Source organism: Rattus rattus, chromosome 15, assembly GCF_011064425.1.
Source record: "Rattus rattus isolate New Zealand chromosome 15, Rrattus_CSIRO_v1, whole genome shotgun sequence".
Classification (NCBI taxonomy): domain Eukaryota; kingdom Metazoa; phylum Chordata; class Mammalia; order Rodentia; family Muridae; genus Rattus; species Rattus rattus.
Window position 1 is genome coordinate 33,106,666 of NC_046168.1, and position 20,841 is coordinate 33,127,506.

Below are 20,841 nucleotides of genomic sequence, written 5' to 3' on the forward strand. Positions count from 1 at the left end.
GATGTGGGTCGATGCTGAAGGAGCACTAATCAGTGCTCCCACTCAGATGTGGGTCGATGCTGAAGGAGCACTAACGAGTGCTCCCACTCAGATGTGGGTCGATGCTGAAGGAGCACTAATCAGTGCTCCCACTCGGATGTGGGTCGATGCTGAAGGAGCACTTACCAGTGCTCCCACTCAGATGTGGGTCGATGCTGAAGGAGCACTTACCAGTGCTCCCACTCGGATGTGGGTCGATGCTGAAGGAGCACTAACGAGTGCTCCCACTCGGATGTGGGTCGATGCTGAAGGAGCACTTACCAGTGCTCCCACTCAGATGTGGGTCGATGCTGAAGGAGCACTTACCAGTGCTCCCACTCAGATGTGGGTCGATGCTGAAGGAGCACTAACCAGTGCTCCCACTTGGATGTTTCTACAAGGAGTAAACAGATATTCAGATAAAAAACACAAAAAAAAAAAGCAAACAAAAACCAGCGGAAACGGACAGGAAATGTGTGCATGTGTGTGTATGTGCATGTGTGTAAACATGTGTGTGCATATTTATGTGTATATATGAGTGTGTATGTGTGTGCTCACATGCAATCTGTGTCTTTGTGTTCATTTGTTTGTTTGAGTTTGATGTGTTTAATGCACTGTTCCCTCATAATAGTCTGAACTTGTGGACTTAAGAGATAGTTCAGTGGTTAAGAGCACTGACTGTTTTTCCAGAGGTCCTGAGTTCAAATCCCAGCAACACATGGTGGCTTACAACCATCTGTAATGAGATCTGATGCCCTTTTCTGGTGTGTCTGAAGACAGCTACAGTGTACTTATATATAATAAATAAATAAATCTTTAAAAAAATAGTCTGAATTGCTAGTTTATTGCAGTCATCTGTTAGATTTAGAATCACTTAATCTTCAGTGTTTTTTCCTTCTGGTGCTGAGTGTCTAATCCATTACTTTATTGACTAGGCTCAGTGGACAAAGAGCTGACTGTGCTACGAGATTGGGTCCTAGAGTCCATGGGAAACTGGGAGTCATATGACTGGTGATCCCAGCACAGGGTCCCCAAAGCTCCTGTGCCAGCCCGGATACTATGTGCACTGGCAAGCAAGAGGAGATTGTCTCAAACAAGGCAAGGGGGAAGGAGCCACACCAGAGGCTATCTTCTTACCTCCAAAGTGCTCTGTTGCACATACACACTCACACCCTTACACACTCACACATATACACTCACACATGCATCATGCACAAATTCTTTTACACACAAAGATAATTTTCTTATAAATATTTTATTTTAAATTGTCATGTCATATGATTCAGTTTTTGAATTTATGTCCTTGAAATATTGAAGTCAACCCCCTCCCCACAAAGCATTTTTTTAAATATAATTATCCACATTCTGAATTGTGTGGGGGCAGTGGGGACCGGGGGGGCCTGGCTTTCTTTCTTAGCCCCAGCCTCTGATGTATGGTAGGGATAATAACTCCTACCTACTCCCAACTTTGTTCCCAGGATGCTGGAAATGACTAAGGCATCAAGACAGTAAAATATAATCCTGGGAGGTTAAAGAGTTACTTGTGTGTCTAGAAACACTTAGAAATCAGACAGACATATGTACCCGGGAATGTCCCATAGCTGAGGCCTCGCCTTCTTATTGCCTTTTCATCAGAAGGGTGTGGAATGGGGAGGATGTAGCAACTGTGAGTTAGGTCCGCACACTTCTAGCCTGTGCATGCCAGAAGTTACTGCAAAAGGAGGACCCTGCAAATAGGAGGACTTATGAGGAGTGTTATATTGTCAGCTTTGCTACAATAAAAATTGTTGGAGAAGTTGAGCATAAATAGCTCAGCGCTAGGTCATGTGATTATCCTGTGTAAAGCACCCAACACCTATACCCCTTCCCCCCAAAACCATCCTTAGAAACATGTAAGAATGGATACTATTCTCTGTAACAGTCAGAAGTGTGGGAGAATGTGTAGCTTTGAACATATGTACAAGACTATGGTTGTGATAGATTGTTCAGAAAAATGGCCAAGCTAATACCTTTCATTCTTATCCTTACAGCATTCAAAAGGTAACTTTGCCACATCTCCCATTTAGGTGTGAAGTTTATTTTCTGATCCTTCGAATCTGGGCTGAGTTTGCAATTTACTTCAACCTAGAAAATGTATCAGAAAATGGATAATGTCTGAGCCTTGATCTTAAGATGCCTTTCAGAACCCTGATAAAGCCCAGGCTAGCCTCTTTGAGACTGAGAAAGCAGGTAAACAAATATGCCCAGTAGTGGCCTATGTTGATGCAGGAATGTGCCTGAAGCCAGGCCACTGCTGACCATCACCTGACTGCACTTACACAAGTGGCCCAAACAGAATTCAAAGTGACACTTTGGGGAGAGCTCATTAAATAGTAATAATCATACAGTAATCTGTACCAGAAGTGGGGTGCTGTCTCCCCAAAACCTAAAACCACACATCATTTGATTGGTTTGATCAGCAGCAGCAGCAACAGCAGCCTTATTTAAATTATTTATTGCATCATCTAACATGACCCAGGGTGGCCTTGAATTCATACACTGGATTCATACCTTGAATGACTGACCTGTCAGTCATTACTTCCAAAGATCTGGGAATCCAGGTGTGGGCTGCCATAGCAGCCCCCATACCTCTCTTAAGGGTGTTGTACTGTATTGGACTAAAAGGGACAGAGTTGAAATACAATAGGCAAAGAGAATTCTATTTATTTGAAGCCTGGCAACTCTCAGCAAAAAGAACATAACATTTCAGAGGTTTGCGTGGAGAACCAAGAAGGTAGAATGAAGAGATAGACCACAGACAATGGAACAAATTCCAAGGACAAGAATGGTCCCTAGTCAAAGGAAATTGATTGATTTTGTTAGTCAATATCCACGACCATGACAAGGGCCTGAGAAAAATCAGTCTATGAGGAGGAAAGTAGCCGAATAGCTTCAGATGGTCCAGTCCCTGATCCTGGTCCTTAGTGTTCTCATTTGGACTGGTGGCAACACGGAAACCATGAGAGAATTGAATAGTGAAATAAAGCTATTATCTCATGGTGACCAGGAAGCGGGGCCAAGGAGGGGCTGAGAAGAAGGTAAGGAGGGACCAGGTTCCAGGGTTCTCTCCAAGGGCACATCTCACAGAAGAAATCCAACTTCTTCCCAGTTTGCCCCACTTTCTAAAGATTTGTTTTTATGTATGTGTCTGTCTGTCTGTCTGTCTGTCTGTGAATCTACAAACATGTGTACAAGTGCCTGGAGAGACCAGAATGTTGAATGTCCGGATCTAGAGTTACCTACTGTTGTGAACCACCTGGTGTGGGTCCTCTGCAAGCATAGTGAGCACCCTAAGTGCTAAGCCATCTCCCTAGCCTGTTGCTCTCCTTTCTAAAGGTTCCCATCTCCCAGTCATGCCAAGCCAGGAGCAATCCTTTATTGGGACTCGAGGAACATTAATCCAATCTGTAGCATTCCCCTTAGAGAAGAGTCACTTGGAAAATGTGTGCCTAGGTGGGTTTCAGAATTGTCATGAACCAATGAGCATAGAGAATCTGCAGACCTTCCTTTTTTTTGAATAGAAATGTCTAGTCATGGGGTTGGGGATTTAGCTCAGTGGTAGAGCACCCTGGGTTCAGTCCCCAGCTCCAAAAAAAAAAAAAAAAAAAAAGAAAGAAAAAAAAAATGTCTAGTCATTGCTTTCAGACATTTTTCACTATTCTGTGTTTGGGGGCAGAATGGTATAGACTCCTGTAAAGGAAAGGATAGCTTCTTTTCTCCAGATTTTCAGATCGCTTTCCTTTAAGAGTTGAATTTTTTATTGGTTGAAGATCAGTACACAGACATATCAAGTCTGGTATATGAGAGAGGCCACACCAATATCTGGAACTAATTGTGGTGACTCAATCCTAGCCTTTTAGGTTAATGTCTTAATGAGATGAGTATTTAGAGATTCATGATGTTTCTCTTGAAGGAGTGATGTGGTTTATTGTGGTTATAGGTGAACTTACATGGTTGACTTGCCAAGATAGAACCAATAACTTCTCCCAGCCCTGAATACACTCCTACCTAGGACACCTTTGGTGTTTCCCCATCAGGAGCTTGAGACTCTTTATCCAGGCTGTGGATCAGAGTGGGTTTTAGTAGATGTCACAGAAGAGACCTTTTGTAGCATTAAGCCCAGTGTTCAAGACTTAGCTTCTGCTCTAATTTCCTTGGACCCCTGCCACACATAAGAAATCCAGGCTGGCCTGTATGAGAATGAAGTACCTTATGAAGTCAGTAGCTGGCCCAAATCACAGTATCAACTGCCAGACTCACAAGTAAAGCCACCTGAGACCCCTCATTTCCTACCAGTTGATCCAGGCAAGAGCAGCCAAGCTATCCAGATGGGCCTAAGCAAATCACTGACCTGCAGAGTCATGGGTAAATAAAAACAGCTATTGTTCTGGGTTGATTCATTTATGCAGCAGAAACTGATATGATGGAGACATTTCTACCGTACTAGGAAAACACATCTGTTTGTCTTCTTACAAGGCAGTTCCTGCCATATTCAGTGTGGGTAGAATGAGGAAGGCTCAGGTCCAGGAGCATGGCTCTCATTGTATAGTTTTTGGTTGAATGTTTTGGCCTTCCATTGAAGAGGGATGCTGTGTACATATGAAGTGCTCCATTAGCTGCCTTTGAGCTTGGGGTTCCTCAGGGATGGAGAAGGACAATGGCAGTGTGAACACTCAGGATCAGACACAGTGCCAAGCACTAGCCCTGGAGCACCCAGTTTAACAAGGGGCTCCATTGTGACAATTTTCATTTGCAGTAACTGAGCCTTGCAGAGGGTACTTTGATGAAACTCAAGCCTAGTCTCATTCCAGAGAACAGAACCATAGTGCTAAGGCTTCACCTTCCCTGTAATACTGAGTATTACAGAAGCAGACAGGAGTGCCTGGACAGCCCAGGGGCTGAAGGTAGAGTATGGAAAAGGAGTTGGGACAGCTAGTAACTGCAGCTTCTTTTCTCCAGATTTTCAGATCCCTAACCTAGTGACTTCCCAGTTCCCACAGCTGAGACGTATTTTAAAAATAATTTCCAAGTTTTGGCAGGCGGAGAGAGCCAAGAGCATTGTGAACTTGAAAACAACTGGGGCTACTTAGTCTGTGTGCTGGCTAGGCTTACACCGACTTGACACAGCTAGAGTTAACTGCAAGGAGGGGGCCTTAATAGAGAAAACGCCTCCATCAGATCCAGCTGTGGGCATTTTCTTAATTAGTGATTGACGGGGGTGGCCCAGTCCACTGTGGGTATTGCCATTCTTGGCTGGTAGTTCTGGGTTCTATAAGAAAGCAGGCTGAGCAATGTATGGGATCATTCTAGTAAGCAGCACCTCTCTGTGGCCTCTGCATCAGCTCCTGCCTCCAGGTTCCTGTTTGAGTTTCTGTCCTGACTTCCCTCAGTAATGAACAGTGCTGTGGAAGTGTAAGCTGAATAAACTCCTTCCTCCCCATCTTGCTTTTGGTCATGGTGTTTGATGACAGCAAAAGTAACTCTAACTAAGGCAGTATATGTATATCCATTTTATGTATATGTATACACACATACATACATACATACATACACTTTATGAACTTGACATAAAATAAAATGACAACATAAAAGAAAGCCTCATTTTTATATCCATTATTTTTGCAAAGCTGTGACCAGATATCAGAAAAGTTAAGGGAGAAATTACTGAGTTTAGATCATGGTTTCCAAGGCTGGGTCCATGACTGCTTGACTGCATGTATTTGAGCGAACTTCATTGATCAGGAACATGTGTAGAGAGCAGCTGTTCACAGACTGGAAATGGTGACAGGAAATAGCCTTAGGAAAACACATCCTAAGGAACTTGACCCAGCAATCTACTTCTTCCAGCTACACTTCACTTCCTAACATTTCCAGAACCACTCAAAATGGTGCAACCAGACAGGTACTAAGGATCCAAAACACAAGATGGGGGGGACATTTCAGATTCAAGCCACACCAAGTTCTAACTTAGAAAGTCTAGGAAGTCCTATTGCAACCAGAAGGCAAAGAGAAATCATACCAACTAGACCCTGGAAGGGCAGATAGAGGCTCATTCCTCTTCACAGAGCCATCTCTCCATTACAACCTTAACTTTTCTGCTCTTTGCCAGCTTTCCAAAGAGTAAGCTTATGTAGCTTCTCTAGTTCATGATCGGGTATTAAATGATGAGTTCAAAATCCAGAAGAATATTCACAAGCTGTGCACACGTTCTGGGTGAGCTTCATGGGTCTCTATACATACCGTCTTATGAGGAAATGTGGTGCCGAGAATAAGCGGTATTTCTGGTCATGCTCTGAGTTAGCCTCAAGTTGTGTGAACTGCAACCCCTGAGGAGAGGGGCAAGAGAGACATGAACAGGAGGAAGGATGCTTCACAATACAATCAAGGGGGAAATAAAAAGTAGGAAATAGACAAAAAAGAAATTCTGTTAGAAAATTAGCGCTAGAGATGGAGCTTAGGTGGCACAGTGCTGACCTCCCAGGCCCAAAGCTATGGCTGTGATCCCTAATACCACGTAAACTCACCATAGTGTTATACACCTATAATCCCAGCTCTCCAGAGCAGAAGCAGGAGGATCAGAAGTCCAGTGTTATCTTTAGTTATTCAGCAAGCGTGAGACAAGTCAGGGCAACATGAGACAATGTCTCAAGAAAAATTAAAAGTTCCATTAGAAGGAAGGATCCATCAGAGAAACATCTAATGCCATTGTATACCTATAATCCCAGCCACTAGGAGATGGGAGTAGGAAGGTCAAAGTTCAAAATCAGCCTAGCTCCATCGTAAGAACCTGGGGTGGAGGTAGGGAGGGGTGAAATAGAGAAATGAGACATCACACACACACACACACACACACACACACACACACACTTTAACTGTTCTTCAGTCTGTCAAAAAGCTGATGAAAACGTAGACCTTTATCTCCTGCTTTTAGTATCACCCCAAAAACAGCTCTCACAGCACAACAGGGCCCATCAGATAATCTACAATTATACAATCCTGCAATTCCTGCTACAACTTCCTTCCCCTCCTGTTTTTCTTAAAATGCTGAAAGTTTCCTGGGTCCTTTGCAAATGGCAGCCTCTGCTCTGTGCTGAACCTCTCTGATGTCCTCTTCTCACCAGCCAGCCAGAGACCTGCTTCTGTCTCTAGAACTATAGCAGTGAGTGGCCCACTGGGTTTGAATCTTCTTTTTAAGATTTATTTATTTATTTTATGTATGTGAGTAGACTGTAACTGTCTTCAGACACACAGAAGAGGGCACTGGACCCCATTACAGATGGTTGTGAGCCACCATGTGGTTGCTGGGAATTAAACTCAGGACCTCTGGAAAAGCAGTCAGTGCTCTTAGCCACTGAGCCATCTCTCCAGGCGGGGTTTGAATCTTGATAGAGGACAGCCAAAGCAAGAAGGCTGGGTTTGCATAATCAAAGCTACTCCAGGACCCATTGGGAAAATGCATGGAGTTCTGAGGGAAATCTCAAACATTTTCTAAGGAGTCTGGTTCCCTCTCCTGGGTTCTATACCACCCACAATTTCCATTTCCTGTTTGTTGGGTTGGTTGTTGAACGGTTGGTTATTTGAGTCAGAGCTCATACTGTAGCCTAGGCAGTTCTCAAATCTAGAGGAATCTTCCTTCTGCCTCCCAAGGGCAGGGATTACAGGTGGAAGCCACATTACCTGGTTCAGATTTCACATTCTTGAGAATTTGGAATAACTGGGCAAAGATTCTCTAATAGTTACAAAGAGCTTCTTAGCAAGTCTTAGGGATGGGCGGACCACACTCCAGAGTGTGATCCCACACCCAGGAATGTAGGGCCATGCAGCAGCAACCACATTCAATGCAGTCAGTAAAATACTGAGAGGTCGAGGGTGCATGGGGGAAGTGGGGATGGATGCGGGCACAGCTGGGGACATGTAGAGCTTAATATGATCAAAATACATTGTATAAATGCCTCAAAGAATTAGTAAAAAAAAAAGTGTTAAGGGCTTTTGTAATTTATGTTCTTTTTGTCTTAAAAAGTGCTGGTGTGTTTCCCAAAATGAAGCAGAAGAAACATGTATACTAAAAGTGTCACGTTAATATACTGATACCAATAAAAACACCAGTGAGAGAGAACACTGCACACAGCAGCCCCACCATCTGCCTTCAGCGTTGGCAAGGCTAACGAGCACTGAAGTCACAATGTGGTCTTAAACTTACCTCAAAGTTTTTCTTTCCTTGGACACATTATCCATCCTCTTCCTCCAGCCCTGGCCTCATTCAGGCTAATATCAGACAACACGAGTGGTCTGAAAGTTGAATGAGACCCTAGTTTTGGGATGAGACCATTACCACTATCTGTGTGCTACCCAGAGGTATGACACAGGCACTTATGGATGTCCCTGTGCCCGGGGACATCAGCAAATGCCACTTGATCATCAATGCACTCATCTGAACAAAGGACTAGACTGTCTTCCATCCAGTTGTCTGCAAGCATGAAAACAAACACTAGAATAGAATCTGGTGTGGTGCTGTGTGCCTCTAATCCCAGGAAGATCAGAGTTCAATACCAGCCTGGGCTAAATAGTAAGCCCCTATTTCAAAACAAAACCACACACAGCTTGTCTTCTAGGCTCCAGCTGGCTCGACTCCACTGCTGCTATTGTTCTTGGTATCATCCTGTGGTACTGGTGTCTCCTAATGCTGGAGTCCCTTGCTACAACTGGGTTGCACTTTTATCAATAGCCTCTCTTCGTGGTGAATAGCCTCAGCTTCTCTTCATGACCCCTTCAGTCTGGACCTTCAACTGCCCCTGAAGCTGCACCTTCACCTATGGTCTCTCCTGGCCTCTCCAGTGCCAAGCCTCAGCTGCTATCCATGACCCCTTCATGCCTTCAAAACCAGTACCACCAGAGTGACTCTTACCAAGTCCTGCTACAACATGAGGTATAATCTTGTCCACCTCTAGAATATGGCTTCAGGAAAACCTCAGATTTCACCTCAGTGATGCTGGTCTCTTCTTAATCAGTGCTAATTTCTTAGCTCTACCTAACCAGCATCGATTGTCCCAGTAACACAAACATTTCACTCCTCAGCCCCAGCTGACTAGAGTGACAGACTCTTAATTCAAAGTAGCAAATGCCTCCAAAAGAGCTTTAAATTTTCCTCCGAAACATCACAATTCAGGCCTCTGTATTCTGCACTGTTCTTAACACTTTTTTAAAAATTCACTTTACTACTTACTTCATGTATTTTATGTAAGTGAGTTCACTGACATTCTCTTCAGACACACCAGAAGGGGATATCAGATCCCATTACAGATGGTTGTAAGACAACATGTGGTTGCTGGGAATTGAACTCTGGACCTCTGGAAGAGCAGTCCTTGCTCCTAACCACTGAGTCATCTCTCCAGCCCCTGTTCTTAACATTCTTAATCTTCCAAACTCCTAAAGCACATTCCACGGAGCTCTCAACACTCAATGGCTCCTCTAGCCCAGAGTTCCAAAGTCCTTTCACAATCCTCCCCAAAACATGGTCATGTCTGTCCCAGGAATACCCTACTATGCTGGTATCAATTTACCTTAGTTAGGGTTTCTATTGCTGTGACCAAACACCATGACCAAGAAGCAAGTTGGAGAGGAAAGAGTTTATCCAGCTTACCCCTCCACATTGCTATTCATCATTGAAGGAAGTCGGGACAGGAACTCAGATAGGCATCTGGAGGCAGGAGCTGATGCAGAGGTCATGGAGGGCTGCTGCTTACTGGCTTGTTACAATATGGTCCAACCTTTCCTTTTTACTCTCTAAATGAATTTATTTGTGTGTGTGTGTGTGTGTGTGTGTGTGTGTGTGTGTGTGTGTGTGTGTGTGTGTACATTTGAGTGTGCACACTAGAGCATGCATGTAGGGATCAGAGAATGATTGGATGGAGTGAATGAGGATGTCCAACTTGGCAACCATTACCAGTACCTACTGAACCCCTGAAGCAATCCAGGTGTGCCCCCGTTAAGCTTTAATAAAGTGCCAGTTGAGCCGTAATGATCAGAAAGAAATTAGGAGTCTGTGAGAAGTGACAAAATTTGGGAGTTGAAGTTTCCCACCAGTTCTTCTAGGTAGGCCATAGACAATTCTGTAGGACAAAACCAGTTCTTCTTTTTAAAAAATATATTAATTTACTTTTAATTTTATGTCCATCCATGTTTTTCCGGCACACGTGTCTGTGTCATGGTGCCAGAAGCCCTGGAATTGGAGTTACAGATAGGCGTGAGCTGCCATGTGGGTTCTGGGAATTAACCTCAGGACCTCTGGAAGAGCAGTTAGTTCTCTGACCACTGACCCATCTCTCCAGCCTGGCAAAACTAGTTCTCAGCACAAAGCAGCATCTGTGGACTCTGCATACTGCCTGCTCGTCTCACATTTAGGATCCTAGACATTTGTGCTATTTGGGTATCCTACCCAGCCCAGCCCAGGTACTGGGAGAACCTAGGAGTCCATATGCTAGGCAAGGCTCTACCACTGAACTGTAACCGTGGCCCACTCTGTCTCTCTCTCTCTGTCTCTGTCTCTGTCTCTGTCTCTCTCTCTCTCTCTCTCTCTCTCTCTCTCTCTCTCTCTCTCTCTCGCAACTAATTATCATTTATTATTTTGAGATACAGTCTCATTTGGCTAGACTTGCCTCAAACTCCCTGTGTAGCCAAGGACAACTGAATTTCTGATCCTCCTGCCGCTACCTTCTGAGTTCTGGGAATGTAGAAATCATACTACCATTCCTATTGTTTTGTCTAGGAATCAACCCAGGTTCTCTGGAAGAGCAGCCAGGGTGCTAACTGACAAGTTATCTCTTTCACCCTTCGAAGTGCGTGCGTGCGTGCGTGCGTGCGTGCGTATGTGCGTGCGTGCGTGCTGAGACTGGCTGTAGGTAGCCTAGGCTGGCCTCTTTTTAACATTTTATTTTGAGCTACTCTGTGCTTTATTCAGCCTGGCTCTGAACTTTCAATCAGTCCTGCCTCAGCCCCCAGACCAGCCAGACCACAGTCTTCACAGCCAGAGTAGATACTTTCCTTGCTGGAGAGCAGGGGACAGCACAAGGCTGCCAGTCCAGAGCTGTCGCTTGGTGGGAAGACCTTCTTGCTATTCCAGTTCCATCTGCACACTTTCTTTGGCCAAATCTACTCATTTTTGTAGCTCAGTCTGACTACATTTTTGTTTATGTCAAGAGAAGTTTCCAAAGGATTCTGGATGAACTGAGAAGACAAATCTGGTTTGTGCTTTTGTTCCCTTTCCCATTGGATATTTATAGAACTAATTTTTTTTTTTTCCGGAGCTGAGGACCGAACCCAGGACCTTGCGCTTGCTAGGCAAGTGCTCTACCACTGAGCTAAATCTCCAACCCCAGGACTAAAATTTTTTATTACGTTTATTTATTTTATTGTGTGCACCTGCCCCAAGTGTGTGTGGAAATCAGAGGACAACCTGTGAGAGTCGGTTCTCTTCCCACTATGTGAACCCTGGAGATTGAACTCAGGTTGTCAGGCTTGGTGGCAGGAGTCTTACCTGCTGAGCCATCTTGATGATCCTGGACATTGTTTTGTTTTTATTTTAGATAGGGTCTTTCTATGTAGTCTTGACAGTCCTAGAGCTCACTATATAGATTGGTTTTGAACTCACATATACCTCTTGCCTCTGACTCCCCAGTGCTAGGTTAGCAAATCCCAGAGATCCACCTGCCTCTGTCTCCCTTGAGCTGAGATCACAGCAACCTGCCATGCCCATCTTTGACATGGATGCTGAGGTACAAGCTCAGGCCCCCACCAATGTGCCATGCACTTTATTTACACTGAGCTGTCACCCCACCCCCACATTTGCTATTTTCTCATGTGCACATAACCAGACCCAAAGTAGTTTTTACCTATTACAGACAGGACCTTCTGACTTGCCATTCTTTCTGAAGGTATATATTTCTCACTTGAAATTCCATTAAAAGATTTCTTACATCCTTGTGAGGACTGAATGCCTAGGTTAACCAAGATGCAAAACCATGCCCAAATCAAACCCAAAAGAAAGCTTGCCAGGGAGCCAAAGGGCATGACTGTAAGGTCAGAGAGTACACAGTTGCCACATGTGTAGAAAGAGACTGGGGCAAGGGCTGGAGGTGAAGCCCAGTGGGTAGTGTTTGTTTAAAGTGAACCTTCACCATGCAATACCGAGTAAACCAGATGTAGTATGCACATCTGTAGTTCCATGAACTCCCTGTGTAGAGGAGACTGACCTGGAACTCCTGATCCTCCTCCTCTACCACACCTGTGCTGTGAGTACAAGTTTCTAGCTCCATATCTTGTAAGCACATTTTGTTTTGTTTTTGTTTTGGCAAGGTTTCACTGTGTAGCACAGGCTGGTTGAGAACTTAAGGCAATCTTCCTGCTTCTGCCTCCTGGTATTGGGAACACAAGCATGGCATACTATGCCTAGAACTTACTAATTTAGTTTCTCCTCTTGTGTCCACAGAACATTGAGTGTGGGGCAGGGAAGGCTGAGTTACCACTTTTTCCATCCTGAAGATGGTTGATAAGAGTATCTATATTATAGTGTTTATGGTCATCTTGAAAGAGCTTGTTTTTCAGAGCCTCCAAAGAGGGTGCCAGGCTATCAAAGTCTCAGTAAGTCTCAGAGACAATGCTAGCATCGGAGAAACACGCTCGGGGCAAGCCTGATGGCTTCTGCCTGTGTGATCTGAGCAGAAGAGGTGACGTGGAGTACACTTGCTGTCCAGCAGGGCTCAAATGGGGTTTGATGGATGTTATCTTGAGTCGTTGGTTGTATCTGCATGTATGCCTATACCCCTATCAAGATGTACATTTATGGAAGGAGGAGAGCCTAAACCCAATTTTGCTGTGATGTCTTTTTTTTTTTTTTTTCTTTTTTTTTTTTTTTCGGAGCTGGGGACCGAACCCAGGGCCTTGTGCTTGCTAGGCAAGCGCTCTCCCACTGAGCTAAATCCCCAACCCCTTGCTGTGATGTCTTATATATGATAGACATCTGTCAATATTTATTGCTATCTAAAGGATTGGAACTCCTGTAATAAAAACTTTATTATGAAGATCCTATTGCTTGATGGAGCTTTGTGGATATTGCAGTTTGATCAAGTCAATATATGAAAAACTAAAGCATAGCCACTTCCACTCATGAACTTTTCAAGCATTTGTCTCTCATACATAGAGTTCTGATAGCATCAACATACAAACTGAAGTTACTCCCATGACCCAAGCATTATTACTGCCTATGCTTTGTAGATGGGAACACAAGGGACTGAGAACCAATGTTCTTTGTCTAAAGCCACAAGGAAGTGTGATAGAGCTGAGATTCAAACCCAGGACAGCTGACCCAATGGGGGAAGGAACTCCCATATCTAGGTAGCACTACTTGACGGGGTGACAAAAAGTTCACTTTCCTCTGATAGGAAAACCCTGGCATATAAGAACCGGCGACATGGTACAGTTTTCTCTGCAAAGCTCTCAGGGAGGATGTGCATGGCGACACTCTCCTGCTTCTCAACCATGTTGAGAAAGGAATCTGGATTCACAGAGGACCATTTTCTCTTGGGTTCCTGGCCTGTCTGCCTGCCTACCTGCCTGCCTGCCCACCCGCCTTCTTGCAGAACACTGGCTCAGTCTCTCACCAAAGCCCTCCAACTAAGACCCTTTACGACCTCCTCTGCTCAAGGTCCCTCCACCTGGTCCTTCTCTACCATAGCACCATAGATGATCCCTCACCCACTCCAGGCCACCAGCAAAGACTTCTTTCCTTCCTTTCACAGTGCTGTTGTTTGGTAGCCTTTTTTTTTTTTTTTTTTTTTATGATTTTGCTCAGCCTGTTGTTAGCCTGCTGTGTTTGGAAATGGTAGATGATTAAACCTCCTGGCCAGGTGTAAACGCAACCTTTGTCATCTAAGGCTGAGAGAATTACCTTGCTGGGCTACCTACCACCTCCCTGAAGCTCCTGAACTTTCTGCCTCCAGCAGATCCTCTCCCAGGGCTAAGGTCTGCAAAGCTTGGGTCCCCATGAATAACCGTCATGCTCTGAGCCCAGCCCAAGAAGTCAAGAGCCACACAGACCCTGAAGATAGTCAAAGCTTAGAATCTCTCTCTCTCTCTCTCTCTCTCTCTCTCTCTCTCTCTCTCTCTCTGTCCTGTGTCTCTTTCATTTTGTGTTTTGGAATTTTTACCAAGAAAATAGCAAAATATGCAAATATGTAATCATTGACTAATATTTTAAACCTAAGAGGCTTAACATTTGCAGTAATATTCATTCCCTGGTCCCTCACTTTGCCTCAGTCGCCATCTGCAGTCTTCAGAGTTCACATGTCCACTTGCTGAGGCTTTCAAGTTCAACCATAGAAGCTATAGTCAGATAGACAAGCAAGAACAGGCTAAGGAGCCCCTCAGCAGGATCAATCTACAAACTTCTTCTGTCAAGAGACCCTTTGGACCACACCATATCTGACCACAGCCTTGAAATTGGAGAGACCAAGCCAGAACCCCCAGGCTGGAATCTGCTATCCTAAAAGACAGAAAGTTCTGGATCAGCACTAAATGCTCTACTGGCAGCCCAGTGTCCAGGAGAAGCCACCAGAAGCCCTCTGTTGACTTTGTAAGGCCCAGTTCTCACCAACAGACCCGCATTTCAGGAAGGCTGGGGCTGAGCAAATACCACCAGGCAAGCACACTTTCTATGTGCATGTTCCCAAACTCCTGAACCTGGCTGGTGCTCCAGGTGAGCTGAAGGCAGTGGAACCTGTTCTCACACAGCTTTTGTTTGTCACAGGCCTCTCTCAGGCATTCGATGACTGTGGGTGAAGCTTACTGGATTTCTTTCTTTCTTTCTTTCTTTCTTTCTTTCTTTCTTTCTTTCTCTCTCTCTTTCTTTCTTTCTTTTTTTGCAATTAGAGCAGAGAAGTAATAACCAAATTCAACTTCCTCTGTAGACAGTTAGCTAATGTTTGTCAAGAAATCAATCAAAATATGTTTAGTGGGTGTCAGTTCCCCTCTCCCAGCATAGCCCTGGGTAGTTCTGTGAGGGGGTTGGTCACCCCCCCAGCAGCAGCAAGCGGAAGATCCATTTACAAACACTCTAAACCACTATTCCTGCCCTTGGAAATTTCCTTCAGGCAAAGAGGACAGGAAATAGGTAGAATCAAATAAGAGAAAGAAAGTGGGGTGTGGGGGAGTAAATGCTTCACTTTGTGCCTCAGTCAACAGATCACATGGCACTGTGAGCTTTGCAGAGGCTTTGGCATGAAATGACAAAACGGGAAAATGACATTTTGCCCAGCAATGGAATGGTGACATTTCCTTCAGCAGCAGCATGTGCAGTGTTCCAGGAAGGAGGCATCTCCGGGCTGGAGCAAATCCTTGAATGGATGGTAGGTGGCAGGTTAAGTGGAGGGGATGAGTTCAGCCCATTGTGGGAAAGGAAGAGAGGAATGAAGGCCCCGACTGGAGACAGGTTTGTTTTTTTGGTTTTTGTTTTGGAGGTGGGAGCGGTAGAATAAGAAAATATGACTCTCACCTTGCTGCCCTCAGGGAGGACATATTGATAAAGCCTGTTCTATGACAAGCATTGTGCTGGGGTAGGACTCAACTATTCTTCCACATGGAGACCAGTATAGAGGCTCACATCCATAATTCGAACTTCAAGAGACTGAAGCAGGGGATCACTGTGAGTTGGAGGCCAGTATGAGCTAAAACAGAATGAGCCCTTGTGTTAGCAGAAAGAGTGGAAATGAAGAGAAGGAAGGAGGGTGAGCAGAAAATATAACCCTGGGACTTGGGGGATCCACCATGAAGTAAACAGATACATGCATGACAATGTCGTCTAAATGAGAAGGAGGAACATGGATATCAGAATTACTTACTTTTTCCTTTTGTTTAATGAGAGAGTCTCGCTATGTAGTCCAAGCTGGCCTCAAACTCCAGATCCTCCAGGTACAGAAGACTGTTGGACAACATCAAGGTGTAAAAACTCAGACACTCAGATATGGTTTTGTCCAGCAGAATTGTCTATGGCCTACCTAGAAGAACTGGTGGGAAACTTCAACTCCCAAATTTTGTCACTTCTCACAGACTCCTGATTTCTTTCTGATCATTACGGCTCAACTGGCACTTTATTAAAGCTTAACGGGGGCACAACTGGATTGCTTCAGTGGTTCAGTAGGTACAGGTAACGGCTGCTAAGTTGGACGTCCTCATTCACTCCATCCAATCATTCTCTGACCCCTATACGCATGCTCTAGTGTGCACACTCAAATGTACACACACATACACACACATACACACACACATACACATACAGACATACACTCCCCCACACACACACAGACATACACACAGAGAAAAACATACACCTGCACACATACATATGCACACAGACATACACACACACATACAACACACACACAGAGACACACACACACACACACAGAGACATACACACACATACATACACACACACAGAGACATACACACACATACATACACACACACAGACATAAATACACAGAGAGACATGCACCTGCACACATACATACACACACACACATACACACAGAGACATACACACACATACATAAACACACAGAGACATAAATACACAGAGAGACATACACCTGCACAATACATACACACACACACACACACACAGACATACACACACATACATACACACACAGACATAAATACACAGAGAGACATACACCTGCACACATACATACACACACACAGAGACATACACACACAGACATACACACACACACACACAGACATACACACACAGAGACACACACACACAGACACGCAGACACACACACACACAGACATACACACACAGAGACACAGACGCACTCTCGCACACACACACATGCCCGTGGGAAGACACCCTCAGACAAACACACAGGAAGACAGCTGCTGGTTTGTTTGGTTTGCTGCTGCTGCTGTTATTTGAATCAAGGTCTCACCTAGTTTAGATTTGCCTCCAGCTTGCTCTGCAGCCAAGGTTGACCTCGAACTCCCAGTACCCCTGCCTCGGCTTCAGAAGTTTTGGTTTCAGAGCTGTTACCATCACTTCTGGTTGGGGCAGATTTATTTTTCAGTGTGTGTATCTGTGTACCTGGTGCTCCAGGGCCAGAAGAGGGTGTTGGATCTTTTGGAAGTGGAATTGCAGATGGTAGTAATGCACCCTGTGGATGCTGGGAATCAAACCCAAGTCCTCTGAAAGAGCAGCCAGTGCTTTTAACCACAGAGCCCTGTCTTCAGCCCTGGGGCAGGCGTTGTATCATCTTCATCTCTTTTCTTTCCCCCAGCATGGGAGCAGTGTGGAAGATCCCCAAGCTCACCTTGAGTTTCACAGAAAGCCTGCACTTTGCAAAGTGACGGTCAAGGGGTCAGCCTGCAGCATCCCCTAAAACGTGGCATTCTTAACATAAATGATAAAGGGGAGACTTCTCCTCTGGGAAGCACTTTCTTCACATGCCTTACTTTCTTCCCAAGTGCCTTTCTTTCTCTTCATCTTAGTGCATAAAATCTATATTAAAATTATTAAATTCCAACTCTATTTTAAAATGAAATATTATAATAGAGGGCTAACCTTAGCAAGAGAGTGCACAGCCTCTCAGCAGTCACAGAGCTCTGGGTTTGATCCCCAGTACAGTACTGAGTGACAATAATGGTAATAAAAGGTTCTAGAAAAGGGACAAGGTATTTTATTAAGATTTTTGTAGGGCCTTAATCAGTTGTTCTCTGGCAATCCCCTGCCTCAGCCTTCCTAGTAACTGAAACTACAGACAAGCACCACAATTTACCACAGCTTTTGGGGGAAGAACAGGGTCTTATGTAGCTCAGGCTAGCCCCAAACTTACTGAATAACCCCAAGTAATCTTGGACTTCTCTTCCTGCTCCAATTCCTGGTGCTGGGATTAGAAATGCCTCATTTATATAATACTCAGGATGGAACCCAGGGCTTCATCAAGTTAGAGAAACGCTCAGCCGCCTAAGCTGCATCCTGACAAGGGATTTTATTACATATGAAGAATCTAACGCACACTGGTAGGCATTTAACAACTATTCATCAAGGGAATAACTGCAGCATTGACACTAGAGCCTGTGTGAAATGTTCCAAAAAGCAACACATAGTGCTCACCCACAATGTACGGCTGTCTAGTAAGAACTACAGGTGTGTATGTGTGTGTGTGTGTGTGTGTGTGTGTGTGCCAGTGTGTGTGTGTGCCAGTGTGTGTGTGTGCATGTGTGTGTGTGTGCATGTGTGTGTGTGTGCATGTGTGTATGTGCACACATGTGTGTTGGGGGGCACGTTTTAAATCCCAATACTTAGGAGGCAGAGGCAGGGCATCTCTGAATTCAAGGCCAGTCTAGTCTACAGAGTGAGTTCCAGCACAGCCAATACTAAGTGGAGAAACCTTGCCTAGGAAAATAAAACAAGACAAGGACTGCAGACGTGTGCACACAGTATGATAATGTGACTGCCATCCTGGAGGAAAAAGGCCAGACACATAAAAGGAATCTCACTGCTGTTTATTTTATTATGTGTATTAAGGGTCTCGCCTGCTTGTATGTATGTATGTATGTATGTATGTATGTATGTATGTATGTATGTATGTAAGTATGTATATATGTATGTATGTATAGCATCTGCATGCAGTGCCTGTAGAGGTCAGAAGAGGGCATTGGATCCCCTGGAACTGGAGTGTGGAAGGTTGTAAGCTGCCACATGAGTGCTGGGAACCAAACCTGACTTTTTTGGAAGAGAATGGAATGCTCTTAACTGCTGAGCCATCTCTCCAGCCACAGAGGAAGGGCTCTTTATAAAGAGCAAAAGTTCCTTACAAAGAACAAAGGGCAAGGGGACATGAGGCTCAACACAACACAGGGATAGGGTGCCACGCCAAGCACTCCAACCTTTATCTGGAAGACAGCATGAAGCCACTGTGCAGTTGGAAACAACTTGACATTATCAAGTTTCCAAAATTTGACATTATCCCCCCAAAAGCTGTGGTAAATTGTGATGCTTGTCTGTAGTTTCTGTTACTAGGAAGGCTGAGGCAGGGAATTGCCAGAGAACAAACAATTGAGGCCCTACAAAAACTTAATAAAACACCTTGTCCCTGTGCAAGTACATTCTGGAAAGGTCATTGTGGCAGCTGTACAGATATTAGCTTAGTTAAAGAAGACTGGGAGAGGGTGAGCCAACTGGGAGGACATTGCAAAAGCCTAGGTAACAGCTGCTGGTTCTCTAAAATAAGGGAGCATCGGGGTGGGACAGAAGCAAAGCACAGCTTCAAGTGCTGCTTCCAAAGTGATCATAGTCTGCTGGAACTGACCCGATTGGAGGCACAAGAGAGGAGGATGTTGGGGTATTCCCTGGTTTTGTGTTTGGTAGCCTATATCACTGACACGCTGTGTGCCCTTGAGCAGATTTCTCAACTTGTCTCAGCTCCAATCTTCATGCAAGTTACAGAGAATTGTGTGTGAGTCTACAGATGGGTACGGGGTGCCTGGGCATGCCCTACGGCATAACCTGGGTTCCCACATTAGCAAGACTGAGCATGTGTGTCCTAGGCCCACCAAAATCTTCTTCCACTGTCACACAGAGGGCTTTCACCTGCCTCTCCCCAGAAGGAGCTGCAAAGATTTCTTCCTGGGTCTTCAAAGTGGGACTGAAGATAATGCATCCCAAGGATGCCAGAATAGTTTACACTCAGTCCTGACGGCAGCCTTGGGTCTTACGCTGGCTTCAGGAGGCTTCCGCTTGGTACCATTGTTAACAATCAAACCCTGAGCCCCTGGAAAGATGTCTGTGGGACCCCCCCCTTCCCTAGCCAGTGGGCGCCATTTAACAATGAGGGACGTTGCTTCCTGCCACACGCTGATGTCTTCAGTGAAGTAAGAGCTTTCTGTAGCCCTCTGCTGACTCATCCCCACAAACTCCAGCAGAAACAGTCCACACTCTGCTGACCTACTAAGGAGTAGGCATTGTAAATGTCTTTATGTTTAACAAGCAATGCTAGAACAATCAAACAGCTGCGTGCCAAAACGCTGACGTGAGGCTTAAACAACGGACCATTCAGAAAGTTTAACTTGAGCCAGTCATGGCGGTGTACACCTTTAGTCCTAACACGTGGGAGGCAGAGGCAGGCAGATTTCTATGAGTTTGAAGAGAGCATGGTCTACATAGTGAGTTCCAGGATAGCCAGGGCCACAGAGGAGACCTTGTCTCAAAAACAAAAACTTTAACTTGGTAGGATCACAAACATAAACGTAAAGCCTACAACTACAAAACTTTTCAAAACAAAAATCTCTGTGTCCCTTGGTTAGGCAAAAAAAAAAAAAAAAAAAAAAAAAAAAAAAAAAAAAAAACGAAACAAGACAACAACAACAAGAAAACCTTAAGTAAGACCCAAAAAGCACAAATCATTTTTTTTAAAAATAAAGTTTATAGATTGAAACTCATTACAACTTAAAACATGTTCTTTCAAAGATGTAGTTAAGAGAATAACGAGGGAAATCCAGACTGGGATGAGATGTGATAAAGAAATAGCAATTTTTAGAAATCAAACAACTTAATTTAAAAAAATGAGCAGGACAGTAGGGGCAAACACAGGTCTCACAAAGGACCCAGGTTCGATTCCCAGCACCAGTGCAGGGTATTTCACAAGCACATATAACTCCAGCTTAGGGGGATCCCACGTACAGCCTCTTTGGACTCCTGCACTTACTCTCACACCCCTACACACAGAC